Source organism: Sinocyclocheilus rhinocerous, unplaced genomic scaffold (assembly GCF_001515625.1).
Source record: "Sinocyclocheilus rhinocerous isolate Xijiao unplaced genomic scaffold, SAMN03320098_v1.1 scaffold415, whole genome shotgun sequence".
Classification (NCBI taxonomy): Eukaryota; Metazoa; Chordata; class Actinopteri; order Cypriniformes; family Cyprinidae; genus Sinocyclocheilus; species Sinocyclocheilus rhinocerous.
Window position 1 is genome coordinate 557434 of NW_015646373.1, and position 9521 is coordinate 566954.

At 35.8% G+C, this 9521-nt stretch overlaps 1 pseudogene; it reads left to right on the forward strand.

The window, feature by feature from the left end:
* The window catches only part of LOC107707683 (kinase D-interacting substrate of 220 kDa-like), a 54867-nt pseudogene that overhangs the window by 16829 nt on the left and 28517 nt on the right, over positions 1–9521 (forward strand).

Below are 9521 nucleotides of genomic sequence, written 5' to 3' on the forward strand. Positions count from 1 at the left end.
GTTTACGCTTCCTGCTGAGATGCCATTGCCTAATGACAGGGTGCAGCAGCAGTGGGTCTCGGTGACAAAGCACTGGCACGGAGGCAGGAGGCTAAGTGGCTCCTCTGCTCGCCCTGCAAGGGCTGTTTGTTTGCTTGGCTGATTTATCTGCCTCCTTTATTTGGCCCCTCTTTATTTCAGGGGCACGCTCCTCTTTTTTGCCTCTGCTGTTTCTTGGCTGAGTATCCAGCTCGCCGTACCCCTGATCTGCACGTTTTGTTGTGGAAAGTTATTTCGTGGGATTCATGAGCTGCTCGTGGAAGTCTCTAGTCATTAAAGAAGAAAAATAATAGTAGCACTCTTAAAGTGTCATGCCCTTTTCCTGGTTAATGTGATATTATATCCCATTAAGCTGTGAGGTCAAACTGAGGTTCTGCAGAGGTCTTGCTTGATGCACATGAGGATCTCCGATAAAGCGGAGCTGTTAGGTTCATCCTTGCTAATGACTAATTTCATCACACATATTTTTCCTTAACACTCCCCTCCATCATCCTGGATTAAAAAGGGGCCACCTTATTGATGGCCATGTGTTCCAAGTAGCAGTCAAGTCACAAGTTCCGCATTAAAAACTTCAAAGTGGGCTTAAAGCTCTGACCCTCCAGAGCTCGTGATCGGCTCTGCGTTGTGCTTGTATTGGACCGGCTGATGCTTTAATAGTCTAGCAGACATATCAGTCAACCGGACCTCTGGATGAGAGGACAAACGGTCATGCACAACGAATTGCCCAGACACAACACCGAAATCAGCAGCTCCCAATACAAGCCATTGCAGCTGCCATTTCACCGGATCAGGATGTATTTGTTCATTCTTAAAGGAACACTCCACTATTTTTGCAAACAGGCTCATTTTCCAACTCCCCTAGAGTTAAACAGTTGAGTTTTACCGTTTTTGAATCCATTCAGCCGATCTCCGGGTCTGGCGGTAGCACTTTTAGCTGTAGCTTAGCATAGATCATTGAATCTGATTAGATGGCTAGGAACTATACTCTCATTCCTGCGTAATAATCAAGGAACTTTTCTGCTGTACTATGGGTGCAGCAAGCACAATGATATTACGCAGCGCCTAGCCATATCGGCCTAGAAAATCGCAACTTTTCATTTTCCGTCGGTCTTCAACAAGTTTTGTTACCTTTGTCATTTTCTGATGAGTGTTGATTGTTTTCAACATTTTAATCATTCACTCTCAAGTGTTAAATATGTAGCCCGACAATTTGACATAGCCCAAAGAAAAATGAAAATTATTTTTTTATTATAATAATAATAATTATTAATCATAAAGCATATTTATATATATTTTAATTGTATATATTCTGTTTATTTATTTATTTTATTTTATTTATGTTTTAAATAATGATTTTATTTATAATAGTTTGAATAATTCACAACATTTCATAATACATTTTCATTGTTGTAGAAATTATTACTTCATACATATTATTTTTTATTATATTTTAGTTTTATTAAACTAAACTATGTTATATAATATTTTTTATGTTTACAGTTTTAATTCATAATTTTTCATTTTTATTGGTGTGGTAAAATCATTTATTGCATCAAACATTACAAATTATGTTGGGGCAACTGTAGGAAATGTTTTGACAAGTTTATAATTTTCTCACACTTGCCGAAAAAAATAAATAAAAGTTTTTCACATACTTTTTTCTGCAAATGTATTTGTTATCTAACTTGTACAGTATTTGTAGCTTAAGTGTGGAAATACTTTTTGGGGCCACTGTTTGGCATTTATGATTTATACTGCATACTGATGGGAAGGTAGCATCTTAATCATGACTCTGTGTATGTGTGTATGTCTGTTAGCGAAAGAGAGAGACCGAACTGTGAAGACAATGATTAGATCTTGTGGAAAAACAGTGCTATTGTGGTAAAACAGGATATAAATGTACTTGTAGTTTGCAGGTACATGACAGTATACTAAAGCAAAACGTCAGTACTGTGTATGCAAAAGTGGCTTACAGCTATCACACAGACTCTACTGGCCTCCTGACATTGAGTTCTCTGCATATTGGTGTGTAGGACACGTACCGCAGGAGACAGATGCAGCGCACTGTCATGCGCCAGATGTCCTTTGACCTGACCAAGCTGCTGGTCACTGAAGACATCAACCCTCAGACGATGAGGAGACTGCTCAACATAGTGTCAGTCACAGGTCAGTGTGACCTAATTATAATTATACTTCCATACATTCATTATTGATTGTGGCGTGTTAAAGACATAAGCATTGAGTTTACAAATATATAAAAGTAATGACGTGTCTTTTGATAGGTCGCCTACTTAGAGCCAATCAGATAATTTTTAATTGGGACCGACTAGAGTCCTGGATCAACTTGACGGAGGAGTGGCTGTATCGCACATCCTGGATCATTCTCTTCCTGGAGGAAACTGATGGAGTCTCAGACCAGGTCACACTGAAGACCATCTACGAGAGGTCAGCTTACACATCCTCTGTACCTCACATCAAACTTTAAGTATCATAACATATAAATATTATAATTGGGAATTTGAATGAAAATGCATTTATTTAGTTCTTTATTTACATATTTAGTTTTTACAATATTTAGTTATTTTTTATTTTTTTATTTATTATTTGGTTATTTCTTTTATTATTTGGTTATTTCTTTTATGTATTTCTTTACTTTAAGTTCTTTTAGTTATTCATCTATGATTTTTGCTCATTGTCTTGTTTAGTTTATTATTTAGTCCCTAATTTCTATTAATTTAATTATTTGTAATTTTACTATTATTCATTGTATTATTATTTATTAATATTATTTATATATTTTAGTTCTCTATTTGTCTATTATTTTATTTATTTATTTAACTCTCTTTCTTTCTTTAATTCCATGATTTATTTATTTGTTTAGTTATTTAATTCCAAAATTATTATCAATTATTAACATTATTATTTTAGTCCTTGGGACCTTTTCTGTTGATGCATATATCGCACAAAAATTCATTTTCCTTATATACAATTAAATAGGTTTGTTCTAGTTGGTTGTGCTTTCGGTGTAATAATGCCTGCGACCTGCAGGTGGCAGTAGGAAATCTCTGTTCCTTCTATTTCGTTCTTGGTCCGCAGCACAATTCCTATATTGGGTATGAGGTACCATGAAGTATTTCAAGCTTTGATCTTTCCTTTCATCTACTTACAGCAGGATTTTCATATATGAACAGCAAAACAAAAATAATGATGCTCAGTTGCTGCCTGACTAACAGACTAACAGTCACTCTTTAATAATTGTCTTATTTACTTGTTGTCATCAAACATGCAACACACCATCACAGTTACATCTGCTGCATTCTCTCTAGAGGGTTTGACGAGTGTGTGTGTGTGTGTGTAGCTGCTTTAAGGGGAGATGTTGAGGCCGTTAGGTTTGCTGATGCTCAGTGTTTGGCCTTTAAAGGTTGCTCTGTCACACTGCACTAACATGCTGTGACTCCTGGGGCTGTAGAAGTGTCAGAGCATCTCAGTGTCAGCATCTGCTCTCTCTCCCCATCGCTCTTTCTTTCCCAGCCCCCATGATGCCCTGTAGCACTACGTCTCACCCGTTTTTCTCCTCTTTCATACCCCGAATTACGCTTCATTTCCTCATGTCCACACCAGCACTGCATTTCGGCGCAGGTGGGGGCAGTGAATCGTTCACTGTGGATGTTAAAACAGAGGCCTGTCGTGTTGTTCTGTTATCTGTCACAGATGTTGCTCAGATAAGAATCTATCAAATCTACTGGTGCTTTTTTTCTTCCTTCTGTTGCACTCTCGAGGTCACGTGGCCACGCATTTGCTCGCTTTTTATAGAAATGAGGGTGAGTCACAGCGGCCGGCATAGACACAGACCTGCATGTGTCCACTCGCTGTCCATGTTATCAGCCGTTTCTAATTTGGGTTAACATTGATTATAGCCACAAAGCTATATGTTGGTTCATTGCGAATGGGTTTTAGGCCTGTTGATCTCATGACTAGAGCGATCTGGATGGGTGTTTGGTCAGTATGTGGCAGAGGAGTGAGTAAGTTTCATAGGTCAGCTGTCATTCTGAATTGCAGGCACAGTCAATCGCTTGTGTTCTCGCTCTTGTGATAGTGTGTGAAGACCAATGGACTGATATAATTTGCTCAGGAAATGGACATACTGTGTGTGTGTGTGTGTGTGTGTTGCCCGGTTTAGCTTGGTTTTCTACATCCTTCTGCCTTTCTCTCAACACACACACACATTCCTAGAAGAGAGAAGTGGCGAAATCCCCTCGTTGTAACGTTGCTCCATGGTAGGTCATAATGAGGCTATGCTCGCACAGTGCCTTTGTGTGTTTTCTGGTGTGTGTCTTGTTTGTTTGTGACACATTTCATTCATACCGTTTGCACAACATAACCCTTAAAACCCACACCATAATGCAAGACACACCAAAAACTCTTAGTGTGTCCTTGTAACTAAGAATTGGTCAGGATAGTTGACTAGTAAGCTATTTGATTATTGCGTTTGACTAGTTATCTATATTTTTCCTTCCTTCTTTGAGAATGTTTAGTGCACTAATGAGTTTGTTAGCACAGGAAACCCCTCAGAGAAGTTGCATCTGTAAATTCTTTTAATTTCCTTTAAAGTGCTGCTAAAAATATTAAAGGGGTCATGAACTGCATTTTCTTTTTAAATTTTATAAAGTTCTCTGAGGTCTACTTATAATGTTAGTAAGATTTTTACATAAAAAACAACATAATTTATAAGTAATAGGCTATTTTCGATCCTGTTTTTGAACCTCTCTTTGAAACATTCAGTTTTGATTGGTGTGCCGCATTCTCAGAAGTAGACGCCAACTGCTATGATTGGGTAACAGTTTTGGATCTTAAAATAATAGATGGATGCAGCTGTGATTTTCTCTGAAAAAAAGCATCAGTGGCACATGGTAAAAACTTGTTACTCACACTTGTGTGGACCCAATATATTTGGCACTGCCTCATCTTTTATTTTCAGTCTCTCTGAAAAGCCTACATTGAACTGTGTCTTGTTTAAAAAGGAATCTGCAAAATTAAGCAAACAAATGAACAGTGTCTGTACACCGGACACGAGTGGGGTGCGACTAAAGATAATACAATCCATCATAATCAGTGATTCTGTGATGCACTGGATGTGGCGCAACACGACTAACCCCACGATAGTAATCTGATGGCCCATTCGATTTCTGACGTACTCCAAGAAATGCATTTGCGATGCAATGCAACAATGGTCGCGTCTGGTGTAGACACCATTTTAAGATCACAAGTAACCCTTGATCATCTTCTGTAGAGGTGGTCTTTTGTCACACTATTACATCATACTGAGACAAAATCCAGTATGAAATGGCTCATTTTGGCAGCTTGGTTTCAATAAAAGCTGTTTTTGGACTAACAAGCAAGTTTTGAGCTCTGAAACTTACAGGATGTTTTTATAGTACAATGACCTCTTAGATGTCAAGAGAAATTTAGATCAAGGGAAATTTCATTACTCAATTCACGACCCCTTTAAAGTATAAATTTTTACTTTTTAAAAAAATTGTTGATAGCTTTGTCACGTCTCGCTCTTTATGCAGCATCTCACATGGTGAGCAATGCATTTGAACACTTTTTAAAAATAAGTTACACTTTCTGACGTTTGTCCGGAGACATGTGTATGAATATGAATATGAGAATATGTCCTGTGTGAACGCCCCCTAACAAACTGTGCCTGGTGGACATGACCTTAAACTTGAACAAAAAATATGCAGGGCTTCTTTAAGACTAACAGGTTAAATTAACAATTTATTAGTAATTTTGTGCACTTTATATGTATTGCACCTTGTATAGATTTAAAGTAAGTCAAAGATATAAGACAAAAAAAAATGTTAAGAGTGCATGTATAAAAAAACAAATACAAAAACAATACAACTGTCAAATTGTGTAATATTATATATGCATTTGCATTTGAAAGCATGACTTCTTTACATCTTCCAGTGAAACAAAATGTCATATTTGGGGGAATTTTTGTGATAAGAACTCATAGTCATAGTAATTAATCTCTAGTAATTTTAGTAATCTTAGTCTTAGTAATGTATTTTATTTGAGACTATGGTTGTCACAATATTAACTTATCAAGAGTCATGAAATTTTAATGATATTGGCATTGGCTACTGAAAATACCTGTTTCAAAAATTTAAATGTGCTTTTGAGCTGTAGTATGGAACTCGGTAGTATGGAAACAACTCTCCAGTTGCTCAGTGATCCGGCCCTTTAATCTGCACCAGAATGTGAATAATCTGTTAATAACATCAGCTTGTTTTATGATTAACATTTAGACAGGCAACAGTAATCCAACCGAGCTGGCAAAAACAAAGATTTCTGTGTCCTTAAGGTACACTGGCTTATAACCACCAGGTCTATAAACCACATAGGCCACCTGTGTTTGTACCTCTGTATTTTGAGAACCAATTACTCTTACTCTTAGTCCACTCACCAAAAAGCCCAACATACCTAGACAAATTCAAAGGAAAATGTTCAACCAATTACCTTTCTGTCTGAAATTGACTCACATCATTCTCAGTTTTACTGTGCTGTTTTTTTTGCCCATTCAGTCTGGGCTTAATGGTCTCTCTTCCGTAGGACCATGAGTCACAGTTGTTTTTGGTCTTTATGGCCAAGGATCGCCGAACGAACCAAAAGGAGGGGGGGGGGTTGGGTTACAGAACTAATTTTAATATTAGAAACAGTAGTAATATTACCTATAAAATAATAAATATATTACCTACTAATGGTATTAGTTAGTTGCCACATATATTAGCCTATGTATTTTTAAGCTATGATTCTCCCACGATTCTGAAAACAAAACAGACAACCAAATGAAATATGTAATTTACTTGAGTTTCTGACAGAATGTTTTATTAATGTTATAATAAATGAGTCTATTTAAAAATATTTATTAATTTCAACAAATTAGCCTAATTATGTAAAAAAATAATTTTAAATAAATGAAGACTTGTTTTGTTTTGAATCTCTCTTGAATGAATGATTCAGACATCAAATACATTTAACACTCACTGTTCGCCACCTACTGGAATAATGTAACGCATACAATCATTATTTGCAGCGTATCATTAGGCTACTTTCAAAGACCCATTGTGATCGCGGCTCCAGCAACATCAGAGTCTACATCCGGACTTTAAACTTTTATCAATACTTTCGTTATTATTTAATGTTTGCAACACAGAAATGTAGCCTACTGTGTAAGTAGACTGTTTGTGAAGCTGTTTCAAACAAAGCTTTACATGATGAGCGCTGCTCTCTCTGGATCAGCAGCTGCGCAAAAGCAGGTTTAAATATTCCGATGTGATTGTGATTTCAAAGGTTTAATAGACATAGCAGAATCACCGTCATTTAGGAATAAGATTGCATGTGTTTGAATCAAGATCGCGATCTTTTAATGATTAAATGTGCATACATAGGCTATAAGGCTCATATGTATTTTTCTAGCCCATGTCATATTTGTACCAGACCTCAAAAGTACCCGGGCCCAGGCCCGGGCGGCCCCCCGCTTCCGCGATCCATGACTCAACACATGGGACAAAATCTACCTGAACAAACTAAGTGCAAATTGTCAAGTTTGAGTAGATTCAATAGGTTTGTTTTCACAGTAAACAGAGATAAAATCAATGTTATCTGAAATATTCTTATACAGAATTAATCACATTATAATGCCATCTGTGTCCACAGGGTTGGGGTGTGTACAGAAGTATGCAGGTACAGTATGACTGACACCAATTTCTTCAATACACTTACAATAATTTATAAGCATATGAAAATGTTTGTTGTGAAGTTGATTGATAATGTCTAATCTCTCGTCTAGTGGAAGTGACTCTGGATCCTGATACAGAGAATCCATATCTCATCCTGTCTGATGATGGAAAACAAGTCAGTCATGGAGACTATAAGCAGGACGTCCCAGAAAACCCAAAGAGATTTGATGACATTTGTGTTCTGGTAAAGCAGGGATTCAGTTCAGGCAGATTTTACTATGAGGTGCAAGTGAAGGGTAAGACTCAGTGGAATTTAGGAGTGGCCAGAGAATCCATTAAGAGGAAGGGGGACATTAGTCCGAGTCCTGAGGATGGTCTCTGGTCTATGATATTGATTAATCTGAGTCAGTGTATAGTTTGTGATAATCCAGCAGTCGCTTTCTCTCACACAAAGACACCTGAGAAGGTGGGAGTGTTTGTGGATTATGAGGAGGGTCTGGTCTCGTTTTATGACGTGGAGTCCAGCTCTCATATCTACTCTTTCACTGGTCAGACTTTCACTGACAAACTCTATCCATACTTTGGCCCAGGTTTAAATGATAAAGGTAAAAACTTAAACCCACTTATAATTTCACCTGTCAGTTGAGACAAAGTGATTTCCCTGAAATGTGAAACATCTGAAAAGATTAACTATGCATGTGCAGTTTTTTTTAAAGGAACAGTTCACATTCCAAATTGAAAATTTATTTTCACAATTAGTTTATATTAATGGTAATTAATAAGTCTATGAGTCTAAGAACCAGGATCAATAAGGTTCTATTGAAAAAAAAAAAAACATTTGATAAGAAAAGTTTTACAAGTACACAAAAGGCGATTAATAAAAAAAAACAAAATAATCATATTTCAGTCCAATATGATTATCTTGGTAATTTGGTGTATAAATATTCTTTGTTTATATTTTCTTCCTGTCCTTAACATCAACCTGCCAAAAGGGACTGCGGATGAAAATTAGCCAGTGTTGGCTAAATCTGGCGCATTTTACATATTGTATGTACTATTAATGTGCATTGTCCATGATTAAATAAATAAAATTAAATGAAATGAAATCTTCAGGGCTTCTTCAAATAAGGCATCTACCAGCAAAAGCTAACTTTCTAAATCTATTCTAATTCTAATCTAATTCTAATTATATTCTATTCTAATCAATACAACATTTGTTTGCTTTAATTTTTCTTAATGCATAACTTCATTTTTTTATATATTCATATTTCATTTCAGCCTTTCAAACCTGCTTTGATTTATTTTTATATGTTTTTATATAACATTTTTGTATAAAATGTTACTTAATATGTAAAAATTCCATTGTTCGACATTGTAAAGAAATTTCTTAAGTAAATTTCTCTGTCCTCCCCAACAGTTAACATTAATTACTTTTAAAATTACTTAAAATTAATAAATAAATAAAATATTGTAATTTTAATTAAATAACAAATTCTGTAACCACTATAACAAAATATACTCAAAACAAATTAAAACTAAATTGCTTGTTATTTAATATGCAAATACGTTAAAACATTTACTCACATAAACATTATTACAGATAAAAAGGATAAGGATAAAACATAGAGTATCTTTTTTTTGTTGACTTGCAACAGTTTTATATTAAGTACTGAATTATGATTTAGTGTTCATGAGTCTTAAATCTAGTAAATATTCTTATAAGACAACTGACAG